The 10399-nt window shown below is 39.3% G+C and overlaps 1 pseudogene across 1 annotated transcript; it reads left to right on the top strand.

Moving 5' to 3' along the window:
- Positions 1-8125: 8125 nt before the first annotated feature.
- Positions 8126-9313, top strand: LOC308511179 (glyceraldehyde-3-phosphate dehydrogenase-like; annotated as a pseudogene). The gene is made up of 2 exons: positions 8126-8738; positions 8952-9313. The product of its transcript is annotated as a glyceraldehyde-3-phosphate dehydrogenase-like (transcript).
- The last annotated feature ends 1086 nt before the right edge of the window (positions 9314-10399 follow it).

The following is a 10399-nucleotide window of genomic DNA, read 5'->3' as shown; positions in this document are numbered from 1 at the left end:
AAAGCTCAGGAAAGGTTTAAGGCCTTATTAGAGTTTGCAGCAAAGTGGAACTAGACAAGGCTTGACCGAGGCACGACCTCGGTGGCTAAAAGTGCAGTTACTAAAACATAACCTGATTGTCATAGTAACTGTCAAACAATAGATGGATCTAGTCAAAGCTTGCTCAGTCTTGCCCAGCCTGTAACAATCTGCTACTTCCCTATAATGGGCCAAGTCCTAGCAGTGATCTATGAAGCATGACCAGCCACAGCTTAGATATAAAGCAGTGTGTGTAAAGAATAAAGTTGCTGGTACTGGTGCTGGAGCTGGTGCCTTGTGCCAGTCCTCCCAACCCCGGACTCTTGTATTTCATCCCACTCCGCCTCTACCCGTCGGACCCTCTCCAAGGTGCGGGTCACCGCAGAGGATAGTATCTTGGGTTATCCATTGGGCCCAATATAATCATAAGGATCCTAATAATTGAAAGAAGGAGGCAGAAGAGAGTCAGCGTGAGATGTGACTACAGAAGAATGGTCAGAAACATGTAGAGTTGTTTAGTTTAAAGATGGAGGGAAGGAGCCACAACCAGGGAATGTGGAGGCATAGAGAAGAAGGAAAAGGCAAGGAAACAGGTCCACCCCTAGGGCTGCCAGAAAAGAATGCAGGCTTACCAGCAACTTGATTTTACCTTCCCAAGACACATGGCAGACCTCTAAACTATAGAACTAAAGGACACTAAATTGTGTTAAGTCACTAGGTTTATGGTAACTTGTTCAAGAGCAAAAAAAGAAACACTAGAAAACTAATATGGTATCAAACATACAAATTAAAACTAAGAAAGTATGAAATAAAATTCTTACTTCAACAATATGTAAAGTCATGTTATCAATGTAAAACATATGCACATATCTATTACAGTTAATGTTTACTTCACATTTTAATTTATGGCTTAATAATTGCATAAATGAAAAGCTAGCATGCTTGGAGCAGTTTTCTTTGGGGGAAAATTGACTGTATCAAAGAACTAAAATCTTTAACCTTGGGAACTAGAAAACTGTAATTTCATGCTGTAATTTTATTTCAGTCAATGTTTGAAATACCTTAGGGTATACTTTTAGCTGGGGCATAGGAATAGAGAGAAAAACAGGATAAATATTGCAATAAATCTAATAGGGAGGGGTAAGTGGTGAAATATTGTGGTAAACTTTACATAAGAGAACACTTTTAATAGGCAAAACTGATAAAATAAAAACAATGTCACAATGTCAGAAGAGGAGGCTTACATGGAATGAATTTGATCTTTTCAGAGATGTGGGAGGTGTATGTTGAAAGTGATGATTGACTGGAAGGAGGGAAATAATTGAATTTTGTGAAGCAATAGATGTGTGTCTATGTTTATGCTCTCTAACATGTACTTGCCAATAGTAGAGTGGCCCTGAATAAGACATATTTCTTCTCTCTCCTTTTCTTGGCATTACTCTACTTTAGTTGGGATTAATTGTTAAGCAGGCATTTTCCATTTGACATGTGGAAGCCTTTGGTAGATTTGTGTTTCCAGCAAACCAACTTATATAGCCCCAGAAGAAAAAAGAGATCCTCTTTTGCTTGAAAAATCTAGTAGGCGTTCTAAACACACACTGAGTCTATGAGTGGTAAGAGCCACACTAAAATCACATGATCAAAGAGAGATGGAGTGGTGATTCCCCCAAACAAAATCAGGGCATTATTTTTAGAACAAATAATAGATGTGGAACTGACCAAAAAAAAAAAAAAAATACAGCGGATGCTCACTAGAGACTCAGTTCTGAAATTTACTAGCTATCTGACTTTGGACAAGTGACCTGAGCTTCTGAATTTCAATTCTTCAACCGTATAATGAGGGTTAATACCAGCTTTGCCTAATTCATTATGTCAGTAGAGGGTTAAAGAAAGAATGTGAGAGCCCTTGGTGAACAGCCTCTAACGTGAAAGGAAACAATATTATCACCTGTTTGACATCTCTTGGGCATCAAACATCTGCTGCCTCCACTCTTTCCTATTTATTTCAGTTGATGTGCTTTAAAAAATCTTCTTTTTGAATCCATTTAGGACAATATTAAGCCAAATAACAGGCAGCTTGGAGTTCTGTAGATTCTATTTGTCACATCACCCTAACCAGGCACATTGTCATTTATCATCACTCTTTGCTGATTACATGTCAGCCAGTCTTCAATCCATTTCAGGGAGCCCTAGCAATACTAATTTATTCTAATTAGTGCGACTCTGCATCGCTATGACAGAGCAATAGACATTTGGCTCAGGACCCTTTCCCCCCCCCCAGCATGTAACAACTGCATTCCTTCTTTTTGCCTGTTCTGCTGGTTGTACTTAAAATGGCTCTCGAGCTTATATGTTGCTTGGTGCTTTCCTCTTCACAGTACTGTCTCAGGTAAAAGTCACCCAATTTTTATTTCTTTGAAAGGTATTTAATTGTTTTGTTAAAAATGGAAATGATGCCCTACCCGTGGTCAGCAAACTGCAGCTCGCGAGCCACATGCGGCTCTTTGGCCCCTTGAGTGTGGCTCTTCCTAAGCCTTAGGAGTACCCTAATTAAGTTAATAACAGTGTACCTACCTATACAGTTTAAGTTTAAAAAAATTGGTTCTCAAAAGAAATTTCAATCGTTGTACTGTTGATATTTGGCTCTGTTGACTAATGAGTTGGCTCAGTGGATAGAGTGTCGGCCTGCAGACTGAAGGGTCCTGGGTTTGATTCCAGTCAAAGGTATGCGCCTTGGTTGTGGGCTTGATCCCCAGAAGGGGCGTGCAGGAGGCAGCCGATCAATGGTTCTCTCTCATCATTGATGTTTCTATCTGTCTTTCCCTCTCCCTTTCTCTCTGAGATCAATAAAAATATATTTTAAAAAATGAAAATGATATGAGCACATGTAGATCTCAGGACAGTCCTCTTTGACATGTCATGGGTGCACTACATGTCAAGCCCCATGAGCCTCTTTGGACCATTGAATCTTATTATTGTAACTAATTTACAGATGAATAGTGCTTTCGTGAAAAATTGATTCTGCATATGTCACTTCACTGAATCCTCATCTAACAACCCTTGGGGGCGTTACATCCCCCTTCTACAGATAAGGAAAATGAGGTTCTGCAGACACATGTTCATCACAGTGTCACGCGGTTTGGAAGCTGTAGCTGGACTCAGACATGGATCTATCGGCATCCCGCATCCCACATGAAAAGGGCTGGCGAGGCAAGTGCTGCTGTATTCAGAGCAACTACTGACTGGCATTGTTACTCATGGCAGATTGTTTTGCTCAAGGACTTGAGCGTTTTGAGGCTTCAGTGGCAGGTGTAGCAAAGGGCATGCTCCGGGAACTGTGAATCAGGTCCTGGTCAGCCCAGGTGGGCACTCTACACCTGACAATCTGCTTCTCACACCCACTGCAGGTTGCTAAGTCTGGGACTAGATTGTGGTGTTTAGTCATTCCTGTGATATAACCTAAGACTATTTTAGCAGTTTTATTGAGGTATAATTGGCATAATAAATTATAACATTTAATTGTACAATTTGCTATCTTGCCATATTTAAACATTCATGAAAGCATCACCAAAATCAAGATAAGAATATTCTTCACTCCCAAAGTGTCCTTCTGTCCCTTCATAATCACCTGTACTCTCCCTTCCTGCACCACTCCTCCTACCCCCAGGCCTCCACCGCTTTCCCTTCTGTCACCAGAGACTCGTTTTCAAATGTGAGATAATAACTTGGAGATACATCTATGTGTTGCATGTATTGACACTCCATTTGTTTTTATCGATGAGTAGCATTTTGGTGTACATATATATCACAGATTGTTTCCATTCACTTGTTGATGGGCATTTGGCTTGCTTCCAGTTTTGGGCTATTACAAATGAAACTGCTATGGGCATTCATATACAAGTCTTTGCGTGGACTTAAACTTTCAGTTCTCTTGAGTAAACACCTGTGAGTACAAAGGCTGGGTTATAGTGTAGGTACATATTCAATTTTTAAAGGAAACTTCAAACAATTTTCAAAAGAGATTACAGAATTTACATTCCCACCCATAGTGAATAAAAGTTTCAGTTGCTTGATATTCTTGTCAAAACTTGGTAAAGTCATTTAAAAACATTTTTTAGACAATCTAACAGGTGTGTGTGTAATGGCATCTTGAGGTTCTAATTTATGTTTTCCTAAAGACTAATGATGTTGATATTCTTAATTGCCTGTATATCTTCATTTGTGAAGTGTCTGAACAAATCTTTTGCTTATTTCTTTTTAATTTGGTTGTTTGTTGTCTTATTATTGAGTTCTTCATGCATTCTGGATACAAGTCTTTTTTCAGATATGTGATCTGCAAATATTTTCTCATTGTCTCTGACTTGTGTTTTCATTATCTTAATAGTATCTTTCAAGAGTAGAAGTTCTGAATTCAAAGAGCTCCAAGTTATTAATTTTTTCTTTTATGGATGATGCTGTAGTCTTATAATTGAGGAAAAATGGCCTAATCCAAGGGCATAAAGATTTTTTCTTTGGTTTTCTTCTAGAAGTTTTATAAGTTTAGGCATCATAATTGCATATATAATTCAATTTGAATTCATTTTGTATAATTCAAGCTGTGAATTAAGCATTCTCTTTTGGATATCCAATGTTCAAGCATCATTTATGGAAAAGACTACCTTTTCTTACTAAATTGTCTTTGCACTCTTTCAAAAGTTAATTGACCATATAGGTATAGATCTACTTCTGGACCTCCTGTTCTATTCCAATTACAAACTTTCTCTATGTTTATACCAATACGACATGTCCTGAATGCTGTAGTTTTATGATCAATCTTGAAGTCATGTGGTATCACTTTATTCTTTTTCAAATATATTTTTGGCTATTTTAAGCTTTTATAAATTTCCTTGTGAATTTGAATAAGCTAGTCAATTCTATTTAAAAAACACTCAAATTTTTTTTCCAAGTTGAGATAAATCTGGATATAATTAACATCTTAGCAATATTGAGTCTTTTATTTTATAAGTACAGTCTGTCCCTCTATTTAGGTCTTTTATTTCTCTCATCTGAGTGGTCAATGCTAACTGACAGGGATCTGCAGTGACACACTCCAATAACTACAAGAAATAGGAGAGGGATGTCTAGAGAAAACCCAGCAATCCCTTAAAGGATAAAGGTCCATTTTAAACAGTTAACGCATGCAGAAAAACACATCCAGAGAAACCAGATTATCCTGACAGTATCACATAAAACCCTAACCAATTATTTGCTGGGCCAGACCGTGGAGAAGTCAGAAATCTCAGCTATTGGTGCAGAGATGAAGGACAATTTGGTGGTGGGAGGGGGAGTCAGAAGAAGCCAGTCACACAGAACTTTCCTCTTTAGGTACCAAACTTAAGCAACACTGATGTGGGGGAGAGAGGAAGCTTGGACTTTCACTTTAGTTTGGAGTTTTGATTACTGCCTGAAAATGGAAATTTAAATTATTAAAAATTATTTTTGATGACTAACTATGGCTAGAGAAACTTTTACTATCTGAAAGTGATTAAGAAAAAAAGAGATATACTTTCTTGAGTAAAAACCAAGAGTGTAATCACGGCACCATGTGGGAAGTATATGTTTAACATTTTAAGAAACTGCCAAACTGTTTTCCAAAATAGTTTTAACCATGTCAAATTCCTTCTGGCAGTGTATGCAAGTCTCTGGTGTTCCATGATCATTCCAATACTTGGTATGGTCAGTATTTTTAATTTTATTCATTCTAATAAATATTTAGTAGTAATTCTTTTAATTTGAATTTCCCTGATAATGAATAATGTTGAGCATTTTCATATTCACTTATTTGCCATCCATATATTGTCTTTAGTAAAGTGTCTATTCAAATCTTTTTCCTAATTTTTAATTTGGCACTTTACTTATTATTGGGTTTTGAAATAAAAAAAATATTCTGGAGGTAAATTCTTCATCATCTATAAAATACATATTTAAAGTTATTTTGTCCTAACAAAACCCTGTGGAAGGGGTAGTATTACACACATCTTGTATGTGAAGAGATGGAGACTCAGAGAAGTAAGTAACATTCCCAGGTTAAAAGTAGGGAATCTGGGCTTCGCACTTGGAGGCCATACTTTTGCCATGTCATTACAAAACGTACCTGGAACGAGCATAAAGAGAAGTTGGAAAAATGAGAGCAGAAGAAGGAAAGAAAGGATAAACTCAGTGAATCTTCAGCCAACCGAAACATCTTTAATGCCATAAAGATACATTTGAAAACTATTTTCTAACATTAGTTGCTATTTCTAATAATACAAAGGTATTATACAAGTATCCCATAGGGAGTTTTCCACGTGCTGTAGTGTATGTTATCTCAAATTTTTGGAAATGAAAAACAAATGCAAAAACATCACATTTTATAGAGAATGTATAAAAAAACCTATGTCATGTGTAAAGTCTAATATAAATATTAAAACATTTTAGATACAGCAGTACATTCTGGCCCCTACACCTCAAAAAGCCTATTGGCCATCATTCATATTCACTTCAGCGTCACATTGCGAGTCATGTTTTGTTCCTGTTCTTGCGAGAGGTAGAAATCTCAAGGGAGGCATTTACATTGTCTTCATGCTGAGTCCCTACTGAGCCTAACCATGAGGAAATGGCAAAGAGACTTTTTTTTCTCTAATTCCCATATACTATATTTCATCTTGTGGTTTCCAGTTACAATTCATATCTCAAGACCAACAACTTGAAATATTTTCTATTAAATTGAAATGCATCCTGCCTAAAGTGAGGTTCATATTATTCTATGAAATTTGGCAACTTTTGTTTGAACAGAGTTCAAAGTAAGTAAAATTTGTCATCCTTTTTGTTGTTGTTGATATTCCTTGACAACTCAATTTTCAGTTCTGATCCAATAGTAGTATATTTTTTGAAACATATGTTCCATGTAAAGGATTTGACTAATTCTTGCTAGTCCATTTTTGGAAAAGTCATGTTTGACAGAAACCAAATGTTAAAAGTGTAGTCTATTTCTAAAGATCATACAAAATGAAATTATTCAGATTAATGTCAAACCAAAGAAAAGAAATTACATCAAGAACTTATATCTATAAGAATTAAATGTAAGGGAATGGTTACACAACAGATGAAAGGATGACAATTCCTAATGGAGTAGTGAAAATGTCCAGAAACTAGCCATGGAAGGAGGCCTGCCCCATCTACAGAAGGAGGAGAGGGTGTTATTGGAACCCAAGTGTTGTAGCCCTGCTCCCTCCAGCCTCCCTACCAACTGCAATAGGCCATGGAGGTGATGCTTGGAAGGGGAGATACCCTGGTTTCTCCCTACCTCTCCATTGCCCAGCGGCCTCCCATTGGCTGAAGGGAGAGAGAGATAGAAACACTGATGAGAGAGAAGCATGACCAACTGCCTCCTGCATGCCCCCTACTGGGGATCAAGCCCAGAACCCAGGCATGTGTCAGAGCAAGAATCAAACTGGTGACCTCATGGTTCATGGACTGACGCTCAACCAGTGAGCTACACTGGCTGGGCAGTTTCACATTTCTTTTTTAATTTTTTATTGTTGAAAGTTTTACATACGCCTCCCTTTCCCCCCATTAACCTCACCCTGCCTGCTCCCTCCAGTTATGCATTTCTTAATAAAACTAGAATAAAATAAATACCCACCATATTCACACTAGGGTGTAAAATAACAGCTTTTATAGTCATCTTAGAAAATCTTTTTTAAAGATAATTTCTTTCTAGTGTAAAGAAAAAGAGAGCACCAGCTGTCTCTTTTGACTATTGAAAAGGTAAGTTGTGAAATAAAACCTTTAATACAGCATATGGTCAAAACAAGGTAAACAATAAGTGTTATTATTTTGTTGCCTTTTATGCTTAGTCTTTTTAAATTCTTACCTTTTCGAAGTCAATAGTATCATCTAGATTCCACAATAAGTGTCTTGGATATAAAGTAAAAATAACTTGTCCTAATTATGGCAACCAATTGAGTCAAGTCAATATTATTAGGGTTCCCCAAACTTCTGTTTAGAGATTTAATGCTGTTCTACATAAAACTGTGCAAACAGAAACAGCCTCTCTTCCTGCCAGCAGCCACAACACTGAGACACAATGGTGAAGGCTGGAGTGAACGGATTTGGCCGCATTGGGCGCCTGGTCACCAGGGCTGCTTTGAACTCTGGCAATGTGAATATTGTCGCCATCAATGACCCCTTCATTGACCTCAACTACATGATCTACATGTTCCAGTAGGATTCTACTCATGGCAAGTTCAAAGGCACAGTCAAGGCTGAGAACGGGAAGCTTGTCATCAATGGGAAGTCCATCTCCATCTTCCAGGAGCAAGATCCCGCCAACATCTAATGGGGTGATGCTGGTGCTGAGTATGTTGTGGAGTCCACGAGTGTCTTCACTACCACGGAGAAGGCTGGGGCTCACTTGAAGGGCAGAGCCAAGAGGGTCATCATCTCTGTCCCTTCTGTGGATGCCTCCATGTTTATGATGGGTGTGAACCATGACAAGTATGACAACTCCCTCGAGATTGTCAACAGTGCCTCCTGCACTATCAACTGCTTGGCCCCCCTGGCCAAGGTCATCCATGACAACTTTGGCATCATGGAGGGAGTCATGACCACAGTCCATGCCATCACCATGGCCCTCTGGGAAGCTATAGGGTGATGGCCGAGGGGCTTCCCAGAAAATCATCCCTGCTTCTACTGCAGTGGTTCTCAACCTGTGGGTCGCGACCCCTTTGGGTTGCCTAAGACCATCGGAAAACACATATATAATTACATATTATTTTTGTGATTAATCACTATGCTTTAATTATGTTCAATTCGTAACAATGAAATCGGGGGTCACCACAACATGAGGAACTGTATTAAAGGGTCGCGGCATTAGGAAGGCTGAGAACCAGTGTTCTACTAGCTCTGCCTAGGCTGTGGGCAAGGTCATCCCTGAGCTAATGGGAAGCTCACTGGCACGGCCTTCTGTGTCTCCACTCCCAATGTGCTGGTTGTGAATCTGACCTGCCGCTTGGAGAAAGCTGCCAAATACGATAATATCAAGAAGGTAGTGAAGCAGACATCAGAGGGCCCCCTCAAGGGCATCCTGGGCTCTCCTGAGGACCAGGTTGTCTCCTGTGACTTTAGCAGTGACACCCACTCTTCCACCTTTGATGCTGGGGCTGGCATTGCCCTCAATGACCACTTTGTCAAGCTTGTTTCCTGGTATGACCATGAATTTGGCTACAGTAACAGGGTGGTGGACCTTATGGTCCGCATGGCCTCCAAGAAGTAAGAGCCCCCTGGACCACCAACTCAGCAAGAGGAAGAGAGACCCTGAGCTGCTGGGGAGTCCTTGTCCCAGATTGATCCCTGACACACTGAGAATCTCCTGACCACTGTTTCCACCCCAGTCCACCTGAAGAAGGGGAGGGGCGCAGGGAGCCCTACTTTGTCATGCACCATCCATAAACTTCACTGTACCCAGCCAAAAAAAGAAAAAAAACACACCTGTGAAAACAACCCAGAGAGGGCTTAGAACTGGGAGGAGCCTGTGGAACCATCAACCTATCACTCACACAGGAAAGTGTTTCTCCCTAAAATATTGCTTACAAGGGTGACCGTTTAGCTTTAAATGGAATTTCATTCCAATGTCTAGGCAAGCCGCCCCGGTCCTTATTCCCAGTCTCTCTCTCGAGCTCTTGACAAAGAGCCATATTTCAACACATTAAATGAAGAGTCGTCTAATGCAAACTGTGCTACTCTAATTCCCACTGAAACTCCATTAAGCAAAGAAAAGCTGTCAAGTATAAAATCTGCTGATCCTCAGGGATGACTTGAAGGACATTTTCCCTTTAATGGCTTCAAGCTTTGCCAAGCCATAACTCACTGATATTTCTGTCAACAGCTTCATCAGGGTGTGTGTTTGACTTTCCTGAAAATGACATGATGGCAACTTTCCACACTATGCAAAGTTATTGCCTTGAAGCCTCCATGTGGGAAAACAAAAGCTTTTAGTCTAGTCTGCTGTGAAAGAAGGCATTAGAGAACTTGGCTCCTGTGTCACAGTAAACATTTTTGCTTCCGAAGAAAGTTCAGGACTGAACCAGAGAGCTGAAAGCTTTTAATCACCAGAAACTGTAGTAATCCCCCTAACGTGCTTTTCTTGGATTGCTTTTGTAGCATTAAGGAATTGAATTTAGTAATAAAAGTCTAGTAGGTTTCCAGAGTTTACGAAGACTGAAATTATTGATATAGGAGGAGAAGAAAGGGACTAGATTTGTTCTTATTTATTTTTCACCTTTTAAAATAATGTAGGAAACACTGACGTTGTGTTTTACATATTGTCTACCTACAAACCTAAAAGAAATAGCCCTAACCA

This window comes from Myotis nattereri (assembly GCF_964212035.1).
Source record: "Myotis nattereri genome assembly, chromosome: 1".
NCBI lineage: Eukaryota > Metazoa > Chordata > Mammalia > Chiroptera > Vespertilionidae > Myotis > Myotis nattereri.
Note: the sequence above shows the minus strand (reverse complement) of the source record. Positions and strands in the feature narration are given on the sequence as shown.